This window comes from Meles meles, chromosome 7 (genome assembly GCF_922984935.1).
Source record: "Meles meles chromosome 7, mMelMel3.1 paternal haplotype, whole genome shotgun sequence".
Lineage (NCBI taxonomy): Eukaryota > Metazoa > Chordata > Mammalia > Carnivora > Mustelidae > Meles > Meles meles.
The window spans coordinates 11,403,926-11,416,715 of NC_060072.1; the positions used below are offsets into that span (position 1 = coordinate 11,403,926).

General features: G+C 53.0%; 1 protein-coding gene across 1 annotated transcript in view; it reads left to right on the forward strand.

Annotated features, from left to right (window-relative positions):
* LOC123946183 (apolipoprotein L3-like) overlaps window positions 1–12,790 on the forward strand; it is a 60,309-nt gene that overhangs the window by 5,128 nt on the left and 42,391 nt on the right. The gene's annotated exons all lie outside the window — the stretch shown is intronic.

Genomic DNA, 12,790 nt, shown 5'->3' on the forward strand with positions numbered 1-12,790 from the left:
AGGAGTGCAGTTTCCTCAGTTCACTCGCTTGGGTCAGATGTGCATGATCTTGTGAAAGACTCAGGGCACTTGCAAGAGGAGCAAAGGCAGAGTCCGCTGAAGACATGAGGGGACAGGCCCGGGAGCTGGAGAGCAAGTTGGAGAAGCTCAGTGAGATCGATGAACGTCTGAGGGAGGGCCCGACTCCATGATCCCGAGCACGGCGGGGAGCAGGGACATGTGTGGGACAAAGACATGGAGGTGCCTTATGGGGGGGGGAGGGATGGGGTGTTTGGATGGGGTGTTGAGGAATTAGGCATTTCTGGGTGTTGGCATTTCTGAGGCTGAGCCGGGGAGGGAAGGGTTAATGCCCAGTGGGCAGGGGGAGTCAAGGAGGGGAAGGAACAAGGAACCTGGAATAAGGAAGGAGGGGACAGACAGTGAGGGGAAGGGACTAAAGGAGACACAGGGGACATGGGTCAAGAGACGGGTGGAGGAACAAGTAATGGAAAGGCCAGAAGTAATAAAGTTAGAATTGTTGGAATTTGTGAGAGGATGATGGGTTTGATTTTGTCGTCTTCATACTTAGTTATGAGCCTTCCTGAAGTTGACAATTGCTACTCAGGGTAGGATTTGACCAGGGATCTGAGCAAAGACCAGTAAGGTTGTCCACGGGGTGACGCATGCGGCCAGGTCACAAGTGACCCCGACCCGTGGCTCCCCTTCCACGTCCCATGAGTGACCAGGTGCCGGCAGCATGGACGCAGTCCCCTCAGGTGTCGGTCTCTGCCAGCCCTGCTGATGGCTTCAGAAGTCCCTGCTGTCTGATGTCCAGTTTGTAGCCCCTACTCGGGCCACCCCCGCCCCGGTCCCTAGACAGAGGGAGACCCGGCAGGTGGGGTCCCTGCTCTGAAACATGAGTCCTAAGGTCCAGCAGGGCCCAGCCCAGCACGCGTCCCCATGGGATGGAGAGATGGGGTGGGGGTGCTGGTCGTGAGCCCCCGTCTGCTGACTGTCCCAGCCTCTGCCTGATGGTGCTGTGGCGCCGGCCAGACACCTCCCTCCGCGGTGTGAGGGTGACTCTCCCACTGAGCCGGGGTCACCGTCCCTGAGGGCCGATATGGCTTATTGGCCAGAGATGTTGCCTGAGACCCCGACTCTGGAACTGCGGTCATCCTGGGTGACTTTCCTTGTGATCCTTGGGGGTCCAGAGGAGCCTGATTTTATAGTCACTAGATCTTTTGGGTCCCCAGGTGGGGCGGACTCGGCACTCGTCCCTGCAGGTCAAAGACACCGAATCCTCACTTGAGGGGCCAGCAGCCCCAGCCTGGCCGCTGCCCTGCGGTGCGCTGATCCCGAGCCCGGCGAGGTCTGCACACGGCGAGGCCACGACACACAGGCATGAGACCCTCGGGCCGCAGCTCCCAGGATGTCGTGTCGCGCTCTGCATCTCACGGTGGTTCCTTCAGGGCGGCAGGCGAACCACCAGCTCGGGAAAGGGAGAACAATCAGGAGGAAGGGAGTTCACACACCAATGAGCAACAAGGAACCGAGGAAGGCGACGTGGACAAACAGAGCTTCAGCCACGTGTCCGAGGTCCCAGTGGGAGGAAGCAGGGCAGGTGGAGTGCAGGTGAGGCATAGCCTCTGGGCCACCCCCGGCAAAGGATTTCCTTTTGATGTACAAGGACTCAGGGTTGTGTTGCCCACAGTGTCTCTGAGTGTCTGCGCAGGGCCCAGCCTGCAGGGCGCCTGAGGGCCTGACAGGGAGTGACTGGCCCAGGGTGTCATGACCATGACCATGACCATGACAGGGAGACAGAGCAGGGAGATGTCTGGGCTTTGCTCCCAGTTCCCTACCGGGCCCTCTGTTCCACCCACTGTGGGGCAAGAAGAGAAGAGACCGGCCTGTGTGCCCCGATCAGAAAGGAGAGGGGCTGGGGTGGGAAAGGCAGAGTCATCGCAGGGCCGTGGTCTGGGCTTCCTAATCTGAAAACAACAAACTGCAGTCCTATAATCCCAAAATGCCAGACTGTAGACTCGTAATCTGAAAACCCCAGACTGCAGACTCATGGGTCTAATGATATGGGTGTGAGCTTCTGTCTGTGTGTTTACGCCAGCCGAAGCAAGCCTGGGAAGCTTCGGATTGTTTTTTTTTTTTAAGATTTTATTTATTTATTTGATAGACAGAGACTGCAACTAGTCAGAGAGGCAGGCAGGGAGAGAGAGGAAGCAGGCTCCCCGCTGAGCAGAGAGCCCGATGTGGGGCTCGATCCCAGGACCCCGGGATCATGACCTGAGCTGAAGGCAGAGGCTTTAACCCACTGAGCCACCCAGGCGCCCCGAGGCTTCGGATTGTTAAAGTCCCATTTCTCCCTCAACACCTGCTTCAGGAGGTTTTCGCTTGCACCTGCCGCTGAGAACTATGAGTCTGGGTGAGTCCTTTTCCTGGGGACTCTTGGTTTATATCTTTTAAAAACTTGCCTTCTCCCTTTTCTCTCTCTGTCTCTGTTTCTTAAACAGTGAAACTGAGTTTTATTTATTCATTTATTTTAAAAGATTTTTACGTATTTATTTCACAGAGAGAGGGAGAGAACACAAGCAGGGGGAGCAGCAGACAGAGGGAGAGGGAGAAGCAGGTTGCCCTGGGAGCAGGAGCCTGACGCCAGGCTCCATCCCAGTACCCTGGGATCATGACCTGAGCCGAAGGGAGACGCTCTACCAACGGAGCCATCCAGGTGCCCTGGCTTCAGTGTTTTCATGGGGATTCCTAGGATCTGTGGTGTTTCGTGGGCGCTCAGCTTTTGCTGGTCCAAGGATTGAGGGTGGGGCTTCCTGGCCTCTCGCTGTAGTTTGACTTTGTTCATGGTGTCCTTTGCAATTTTTATTTTTAGGACGTCAGATAACTGAAACGTTCCCTCTATGGCATCTGGGATTTGCATCTTCATTAGAACAGTTTTTCCAACTCAACGTTATTCTTTTAAAAACATTTTTCTAGGACATTTGTAGCTTTTTCCTTCTAGCTCCCAATTAGATTCTGTTGGGATTGGTTGGTTGATTGATTGATTTTGTACAAGCCTTTTCGTTTTTCCTCTTCCCCCTCACTCCTCTCCTTTCCCTCCTCTTCCCGTTCTTCTTCTCCCTCTCCTTTTCCTCCTCGTCTCCCTCTTCTTCTCTTTGTAATTTTTTTTAAAAAAAGGTTTTATGTATTTATTTTAGAGTGAGGCATCCAGCGACAGAGATAGCAAGATTGAGCACAAGAGGAGAGGAGGGGGAGAAGCAGGCTCCCGTTGAACAGGGAGCCAGACATGGGGCTGGATTGCAGGACCCTTGGAGCAGGACCCGAGCCAAAGGCACCCATTTAACTGCCTGAGCCACCCCGGCGCCCCTCTTCCTCTTTTTCTAATTCTTCCTCTTCTTCCCCTTGTCCTTCTCCTCCTTCTTCCTCTCTCCTCTTCTTCCTCTTTTTCTTCTTCCAATTTTCCTTTTCCTTTTCCCTCCTCTTCCTCTTCTTCTTCTTCCTCCTCCTGTTTCTCCTCCTCCTCTGCTTTTTCCTCTTCCTCTTCTTTCAATTCTTCTTCTTCTCCTTTTCCTCCTCTCCTTCTCCTCCTCCTCCTCCTCTTCCTCCTTCCTTCCTCCTCCTCTTCTGTCCTTCTCCTTCTTCCTCTTCATCCTCACTTTCTCTCCTCCTCCCTTCTTCTTCTCCCTCTCCCTTCTTCTTTTTCTTCGCCTCTTTCTCCTTCATCAGGACCTATTTAATGGGTGCCAGCCACAATCCAAAGGAATCTGTGCCTTCAAAGGAGCCTGCAGGGCAGCAAAGAAATGACCCCTACCCTTTTCCCCAAAGTTCCTGGTATCAGTGAACAAACGTGGGGTGAGGGTGGAGGGAGCTGGGCCCGACATCCAGACCTGGCCTGGCCACCCTGGGAGAGGGGAGGCTTTGGAAAGTTCTGCTAAGGGGCCCCTGGTTGGCTCAATCATTAGGCATCTGCCTTCAGCTCGGGTCATGATCACAGAGTCCTGGGATCGAGTCCTGCATCAGGCTCCCTGCTCAGTGGAGAGCCTGCTTCTCTGTCTTCCTCTCCCCCTGCGTGTGTTCCCTCTCTCACTGTTTCTCTCTCTCTCTCTCTCTCTTTCAAATAATTAAAAAAATAGATAAATCGAAAAAAAAAAAGGAAAGTCCTGCTAAGGCTCAGGCATCAGGACACCCATGTTTTACTGTAATTTTCTCTTCCTCTTTCTCTTCACATAAACAATACTATGGCAGGAGCATAAAGATATGAAGAAATAAATGGAAACCCTAATTAATCTGGGAGGACTACTAAGGCACAGTAAATCAGGAGGGTAATTCGTGTGAAATCTGAGGCACGGTCTTATTTGTTCTCAGCCAGCACAAGTTTCTCATCAAGATAGACAAGAAAACAAATGGAATTGCTCAGCAGTGAGTGAAGCTGGGTGCGCTGTGCTCCCACACCTTGGCTCTGAGCCTAGCTCAGGGTTCCCTGGGAGGCTCTGGAACAGGGGGTGGGGCAAGGAATAGACATGGTCCCGCCAGTGCTCAGAGTCCAACAGAGGAGGACACACAGAGGACTACAGTCAGGACAGCGCATACTGAAAGGGAACCCAGAGGGTCGACGGGGGCAGATGGCAGGGGAAGCAGTGGTTGAGCTGGGCCTCTCAGCACAGGTAAACTTTTACAAGGTGAGGAAGGTGGAGAAAGGCATTCCAGAGGCTGAGGTGTGATCAGAAGCAAGGAGGGGCTCGGGGCTGGGTCAGTTGGTAGAGCCTGTGACTCTTGATCTCAGGACCCTTGAACTTGAGTTCAAGCTCTACGTTGGGTATGGAGCTTACTTAAAATAAAAGTTAAAAAAGAAAGAAAAATAAAAGCAAGGAAGGGAAGGGTCCTTGGAGGTGTCTGGACCAAGGCAACACGAAATCAGGGATCAGTGAGGAAGACTGGAGCGGGAGCATTAGGGACCCAGGGGTGGGGGGGCAGACTAAAGAGTGTGAACCTGGTCCTGTCCTTGGCTCCCCTTTCCTCCCTGCCTGAGGAGCCGGCCTGCAGCCCTTCCAGGGAGGTGCTTTGGTGAGACTCTCTGTCCTGCTGCCTCCAGAGAGCTCAGCCAGATCTGGTGGGGATGGGAGGGCTCCGTGTCCTGTCGGGGCCACGCAGGTAGGCAGGGGCAGGCTTCTTACCTCCTTCTCCTCTTGCCAGCCTTGCCAGGAACTGAGCGATCTACAGGCTAGCCAGGGACACCTGAATACTAATCAGGCAGGAGGGAGCATTGTCCAGCGTCAAACCCAGCTGAGGCCCAAGACAAGGGTCAGGGCTGGGCCCAGAATAGCAGAGGACGGGAAGCCTGGGACTGAGAGTGCAGACACATTTGTGAATGTTTGGTGTCATCCGGGTTCTGGCTCTTTCTGCCAGCACACTGCTGCTGCTCTCTGCTTTTGCTCCTGGTCCTTGTGCTTCATGATGTCATTTGGATGCCTTGGCCCCTGAGGTCCTGTGGCTTCAAAGCAGTAGAAGGAGAAAGGGGCCAGCCAGCTCTCCTCTCCCACTTGTGCCTACAGTAGGATGGTCCCGAGGACCCCCTCAGCTGATTTCCCTTTTCTCTTGTTGGCAAGACTGGGACATACAGTCAACCCTCTGAATCCAGGTCCTAAGATGAGAAGCAGCTGGGCCACTCTGGATGAGGTGCTCTCGATGGTAGGGACAATTCTGTTTGTGGGTGTCTCTGGAAATCTGATCTATAGAAGGAGAGGACAGAAGGGGGACAAAGCTTGCTAAAGAAATAAGAACCATGTTTTATCAGATAAAAGGCTTGTTGTGTCCAATATCTATATGAAACTTGTCAAATGCAACAACCAAAGAGCAAATAATCCAATCAAGAAATGGGCAGAAGACATGAACAGACATTTCTCCAAGGAAGACATCCAGATGGCGAACAGACACATGAAAAAAATGCTCAACATCACTTGGAATCAGGGAAATACAAGTCAAAAGCACAATGAGATACCACCTCACACCAGTCCGAATGGCTAAAATGAAGAAGTCAGGAAATGAGAGACACTCGGGTTCCCGTACTGGCTCTAGAAGTACTCTGAGAACTAGGACTAACCTAAGTTCAGGTGATGGTTTCCTCCACTTCCTTGTGCAATGATCGTCTTCTTGTGCCCCAACAGGACAACAGGACCCTGACTTGGCTTGGGAGTGAGCTGGAGGGAGGTGTGTAACTTTCCTTAAATAGCAGCCGGCAGAAGCCAGTACATAGACAAACACATCGGGTAAAGTTCATTTTGGCAATTGTCATCATCCCAGAGGGAAGCCCCAAGACCTGGCCCCTCACTGCTTCCTGGTGCCTCTGATGGCTCATGATTTGTCCTCTCTTCCCCAAAGGTGAAGCGACAGCTCCTAACTGCGACACGGACGCAAGCTGTAGGGAAAACGCTCAGATCCCACTGCTGACACCATGACCTCAGAAGCCAGTGAGCTCAGCCCAGGTAGTCAACGTTCACTTGTGTGGATGATTCCTGGAATTGTGGGGATGCCTCCAGCTGAGTTCACCTACAGAGGAATCGGTCCCCTGAAGAGCTTTCTTGAGCCCCCAAGAGAGGTCAAGGGGAGTCCCCAGCCCAGGAGTCTGTAGGAACACCTCCCTCTTGTCTTCTGAGGGTCATGGCTGAGGTGCTTATTTCCTTCCTACCCCCGCTGCCCATCAAATCCATCAATGACCCAGAAGTGAGGCCAGGACAGCCCACAGGAAGGTGGGGAAAGCAGAGGGCAGGGGATGGAAAAAAGGGATCCTGAGGCAGGGTAGGGGGAGGGGGTACCAGCAACCCTAGAGCCTGCTTCTGCCCTCTTGCCCAGTCCAAGCCTCCAGCGTGGCTCAGGATGACTGTGGGGCCTTACAAGAGAGGCCATTTCCTCTAGCTCTCACCATGCTGCAGCCTGAGTGCTCCGTGAGGGTCAGTGGGCCACGACCTGGACCCCGGTCTGGTCTTTGCCACCTCCCAGCTGTGTGACCTGGAGTGCCTTATCTGACCTTACCTGTAAAATCAGAGTATTTCCTTATGTGGTTATGAGGATCACATAGAATGTTTTTATGTGTTTGGGCCAGGGCCTGCTACACAGTGTGTCCTCACTAAGTATTGTTGCTGTTGCCTGTCCTGGGAACCTGTTATTTCCAGGTAAAACCTCTCCTCCCCTAGCATCCCCCAGCCTCCCAGGGCTATGTTAGGGCACTTTTCCTTTGTCCCAGCTGTAAGCCCCTGCTTTTCAGATATGAAAGTGGGGCAGGAACTGATTCTGTTGATCTCAATACCCCTGCCTAGGCCGACTCTCAGCTATTTCCCTGCCCCCCCCCCCCCCCCCAATGAGTCCATAAAAGCACAGTTTAGTGCTGTCGTTTCCCTCCAGCTAAGCCCTGGTTTCCTGTCTCCCTTAGTGAAGCAGGAATAAGAGAGAACTAAAAACATTTCATTTTTTTCTTTCCATCTAGAGAGTGAAAGTTTTCTTGAGGAGGTCATTGAGCCTTTCCAGAACTCAGTGAGCAGAGAGATGCTGCACGTCCTGCTGACTGACCATGAAGCCTGGGAGAGATTCGTGGCTCAGGCCACTTTGTCCAAGTAATCCCCCGCCTCCCCCCAGATGCCCCAGGGTGGTCACCCAGCGGTCTGTGGGACAGTGTCCTGGGTTGGGGTTGAGCATGTTCCTTCTTGACAATCCATGAGGAACGTGTCTTCCATGACATTTGCTGGCAGTAAGTGGCCTCTGAATGAGGAGAGGCGAAACCTGCAGAGGGCAGGTTATGTGACCTTGGGCCTTACCCTTGTGAGGTCCCCCAATAATGAGTCCATGATTAAAGGAGTGAGACTGATAACAAAGCGAAGGTCAAGCAAAGCTTTATTTCGCGCCAGGCATCAAGAATCAGACTGACTGGCCAGGGCCGTGCCCCTTACAGAGAGGGCAACCCTTCTCTGTTTCACAGACTAGCTTTTAAGGGCAAAGGCTATGTGGTTGGGCCTGGCCACGCACAGGTGGCCAGTGAAATTGTAACACACAGAGAAAGCTGCACAGTGATGCTAGGTGGCCAATTGGATTACAATTTACACTATAGTAGACATTTGACCTAGCCTATCACACCTTGGTTAGAATTGGTGCCCAAAAGGCTCCCAAATGGCGGGGCCCATACTCCTTGGTACCTAGGGAGACAGTATGCAACCCCCCAATGATAGGATGTCTCCACATGGCCTGACCCACCCTTGTATCTGGGCTTTGTTACCTAGGGCTGGTTTCTGGGACTTGTTTTTAAGTAAGTCCCCTGAGGGAAGGGGAGCAGGGATAGTTTAAGTGTTAAACAACATTATTGTTTTAACCTTGATGGAAGCCTCTGGCTAAATAGGTCTTTAAACCCTAAAGCTGACCCTTCTCTGCCTTGATGTGTTCATCTGTTCGATTTTATCATGAGGAAATGAAGACAATGTTTGTAACGTCCCTAGCGTAGTGATGACACGTAGTTGGTACCCCATTCATGGTAAGTCTTTAGAGGATTGCCGAGAAGTGACAGGGGCCAAGGTTCTTCTTCCTGGAGATGAGGGCCAAGCACGACATCCTCTGGGACCAGTCACAAGAATGCTGATGCCTCAGTCTGTGACCCTGGGGATTCAGACTAGAGCCTTCCCTCCCCATCTGAGCAGTTCCATGAACATGTAGGATCCTGCGGGCCCATGAGGTGGAGAGGCTGGAGTGGAACTGGACTGAGCTGGTTGGATCCTGACTCTCTCTCTCTGCCCAGCCCTGGAGCTCTCTGGGTCTGTGTGTCTGGAAGTGTCAGATTGGGCATTTGTTCCATGGGAACAGTAATTCAAATTGAGAAGATCGTGGCCAGGGCCTTCATATGAATTGCAAGGTGAAAGTTGAAGAACCAAGTACAGTCATCCTGTCCAAGGTGCAGGGAGCTTGGACCAGGGCCAGAGATGAGAATCAGGATGGACAAGGGGGCGTCTAGTTTGGAGGACTAGGAAGGCTTGGGCAGCGGATCTGGGACTGAGGGAAGCCCTAGGGCATAAACTTGAGGAGACCAGGGACCTAGCAGAGGTCCTGTGACTGGGGCAGGGGACATTTCTTCCCTCCCTCCTTTGATGTCCTCACCACCAGGCATACGGGGCCATAGGGGGTGTTTCTTCCATGCCTTGCCTGGTATCTGGGGGGTCTTGACTACCATTTGGAAGCCCCTTTCTTCTACACAGAGCACCTCCAGACCAATAGGAGTCAGTGTGACTTTGTGACGACTTCCAGCTCCACAGGGGGCAGCTGCCAATTGTGTACCTTTGAGGGATTCTGACCTCAGAAGTCCCCACCAAAGAGGAAAGTACTTCCTCTGCTAGCTGCCAGAATGCAGGTCATTTCCGGCTGTGTGATTCATATAGAAGGTTCGCGAAGTCTCCTGCATCTTTAAGAGATGTCGTAAACTTGCACATGGCCTTGGTGTACCAGCTAAGGTGTGAGTTAGGCTGGTAACGCCTGTGAGGTCGGGGGTGCTGGGTGGTGGTTCGGGAGTCAGTGACATGAGCTGGAGAGTGAGGGGAACCAGGGTAGTGGGTGTCCTGGGTCTCAGTCAGTTGGGGCAGTGGCTGGGCCCTATCAGAGGACAGCAGCCTTGGGAGTGAGAGCAGGTGTCAAGCAAAATGGTCACTGAGGTCCTTTCTCGCTCAGAAGTCTTCTTATCTTTTAAATTCCAAGTACCCAGAGTTAGCCAATGTGGAAACTCTAAGGACACAATCCCTAAGACTGACTTTGCTTTCAGCACCAGCTGCAAATTGAGGGGGGTCCCCAAACCTCCCCGAGTTGGATGATTCCCCAGAAGCACTCACAGAGCTCACCAAGAGCTGTCCCCTCAGTTATGCCGTGTGACAGGGGAGGATACAGCTTCCCATCAGCCAAAGAGAGAGACACTTGGGGCAGAGTCTGGGAGGGTTTCCAGTGCAAAGCTTCCATCGTCCTCAGGAGGCCTTACTGTCCTGTATCCAGTGTGCGACAGTGCACGGGGAGCATGGCCGCCAGGGATGCTCACACTGTGCAAGTGAGCAGTTACTGTGACACTTACTACAATGGGCACGAAGACTCAATTCAAGCCATAGGCGTCAAGAGTGATGTCACAGGGGAGAGAGATTGGGCTCATCTTGGAACAGAGTGAAGACCGGTAGGGATTTCTAGCCGAGGAGCAGGGCAGGGGCAGGGGATGGGAAATCACGAAGAGGAGACATCATGGTTGGGGGGATTCCTGCTAACCTGACTCAACAGGGTTCTTGTTCAGACTGGGTATGACAGCCTGTTAAGGTCAGAGCCCAGAAGAACAAGGTCAAGGTGCAGTCAGGAGGAGGTCTCATGAGAGCCCAGGTAACGTGTGGTCCAGGAGAGAGTATTTTTCAGCCTGAACCTCAGGACAGAGTTTTACTGGGGCTCATTCCTATCTGCCTGCATGGCTGACCTGTTGCCTTCTGCTCCCCCGGGAGGCCAGTTTCTAGATCCTCCATGGTCACAACTGACAGCTCATGACCCAAAGACGCCATCATCCTGTCAGTCTGTCCTGAGGCCAATGCCCCAGGCGATGGAAGAATGTCATATCATTCTAGGACCCTTGACATCCTAAGTGGGGCCTAGAGTTCACTTCCCAGTGCCCAGGGCGAGAGTAGACCTTTGCAGGCAGATTCATCCCTCAGCATACACGACGTTTCTCCGAATGGAGGTTTTCCTGCTCCAACCGCACTTCCCCTTCTTCATCTGCACAGTTCCCAATCTGCAGACACTGTGGTACTGACTGTAGGGCTCTGCCCTTGACTGTGAGGCTGTCTTTCCCCAATAGCCACTATTTAAGAGCCTCTGAGGATGACCCAGTCTTATTTACTCCCCGACTGGGTGTGTTATGGAGCATGAGCAGTGTGCGGAACGTGTGTAACATTGCAGGAAGGATTCTTTGCATTTGTAACATTCTTTTCCATTTGGTTTACAGTAAAAGTTCTGTGGTGTATGAAGGTTAGAGCAAATGGATCCCATTTTCCAGATAAGTTTCTCCTAATCCCTTGACCTTCCCTGTTACAGGGAGGAGACAGAAGCCCTACGTGAAAGACTCAACGAGCTGCAAAGAACCATGAATATGGAGGCTGAAGAGCACCTGGCTAGGGAGAGGTTTCTGAACATGTTTCCCGAGTTGAAACTGAAGCTTGAGGAGCGCATAAGAAAGCTCCATGAGCTCGTAGATGAGGTGGACAGGGTACACAGGGGCTGCACCATCACCGACGTAGTAGCAGGTTCTACTGGCGCAGCGTCTGGTGTCCTGGGCATCCTTGGTCTGGGTCTGGCTCCTGCGACATCAGGGGCCAGTCTGTCACTCTTGGCAACTGGAATAGGGCTGGGAGCAGCATCGGCTGCTACCAGATTGTGCAGCAGCATCGTGGAAATGTCCAGCAAGTCTTCTGCCATAGACAAGGCGAATCGCCTGATACTGAGTGATACTGGTGAAGACGAGCTATTTCAAAAGTTTCTGGGTCGCCACAGAGCCTCTACTTCTTCCTCAAGAACTGATTTACATAATGAGCTGAACGACCTTGCAGACAATGTTCGTGCCATCAGGGCAGCCAGGGGGAGCCCTCAGCTGGCTGTCCAGGTCCGGATCACGAGTGGGGTTTTCTCAGTTCTCCCTCTTGGATCAGATGTGTATAATCTTATGAGACACTCAAGGCACTTGCAAAAGGGAGCAAAGGCAGAGTCCGCTGAAGACATGAGGCGGCAGACCCGGGAGCTGGAGAGCAAGTTGGAGAAGCTCACCGAGTTCTATGAACGTCTGAAGGAGGACCCGACTCCGTGATCCCCGAGCAGGGTGGGGAGCAGGGACATGTGTGGGACAAAGATATGGAGTTGCCTTCTTAGAGGGGGGAAAAGGGCAAAATAAAGCTTTTGGGATGGGATGTTGAGGAATTAGGCATTTCTGAAGTTAAGCCAGTGAGGGAGGGGTTAATGCAGGGCGGGCAGTGGGAGTCAACGTGGGGAAGGAAAAAGGAACCTGGAATAAGGAAGGAGGGGACAGACAGTGAGGGGAAGGGAGTAAGGGGACACAGGGAACATGGGTCAAGAGAGATGTGCAGGAACAAGTAATGGAAAGGCCAGAAATAATAAAGTTAGAATTCTGGGAATATGAGAGAAGATGACGTGTTTGATACTGTCGTCTTCATACGTAGTTCTGAGCCTTCCTGAAGTTGACAACTGCAACTCAGGGTAGGATTTGACCAGGGATCTGAGCAAAGACCAGTAAGGTTGTCCACGGGGTGACGCATGCGGCCAGGTCACAAGTGACCCCGACCCGTGGCTCCCCTTCCACGTCCCATGAGTGACCAGGTGCCGGCAGCATGGACGCAGTCCCCTCAGGTGTCGGTCTCTGGCAGCCACCCTGATGGCTTCAGAAGTCCCTGCTGTCCGATGTCCAGTTTGTAGCCCCTACTCGGGCCACCCCGCCCCAATCCCAGGACAGAGGAGACCCGGCAGGTGTGGTCCCTGCTCTGACACACAAGTCCTAAGTTCCAGCAGGGCCGAGCCCAGCACGTGTCCCCATGGGATGGAGAGACGGGGTGGGGGTGCTGGTCGTGAGCACTTTCTGCCGATTGTCCCAGCCCCCGCCTGATGATGCTGTGGTGTCGGCCGAACAGCTTCCTCCGCAGTGTGAGGGTGACTCTCCCGCTGAGTTGGGGTCACCGTCCCCGAGGGCTGACATGGCTTATTGACCAGAGATGTTGCCCAAGGCCCGGACTCTGGA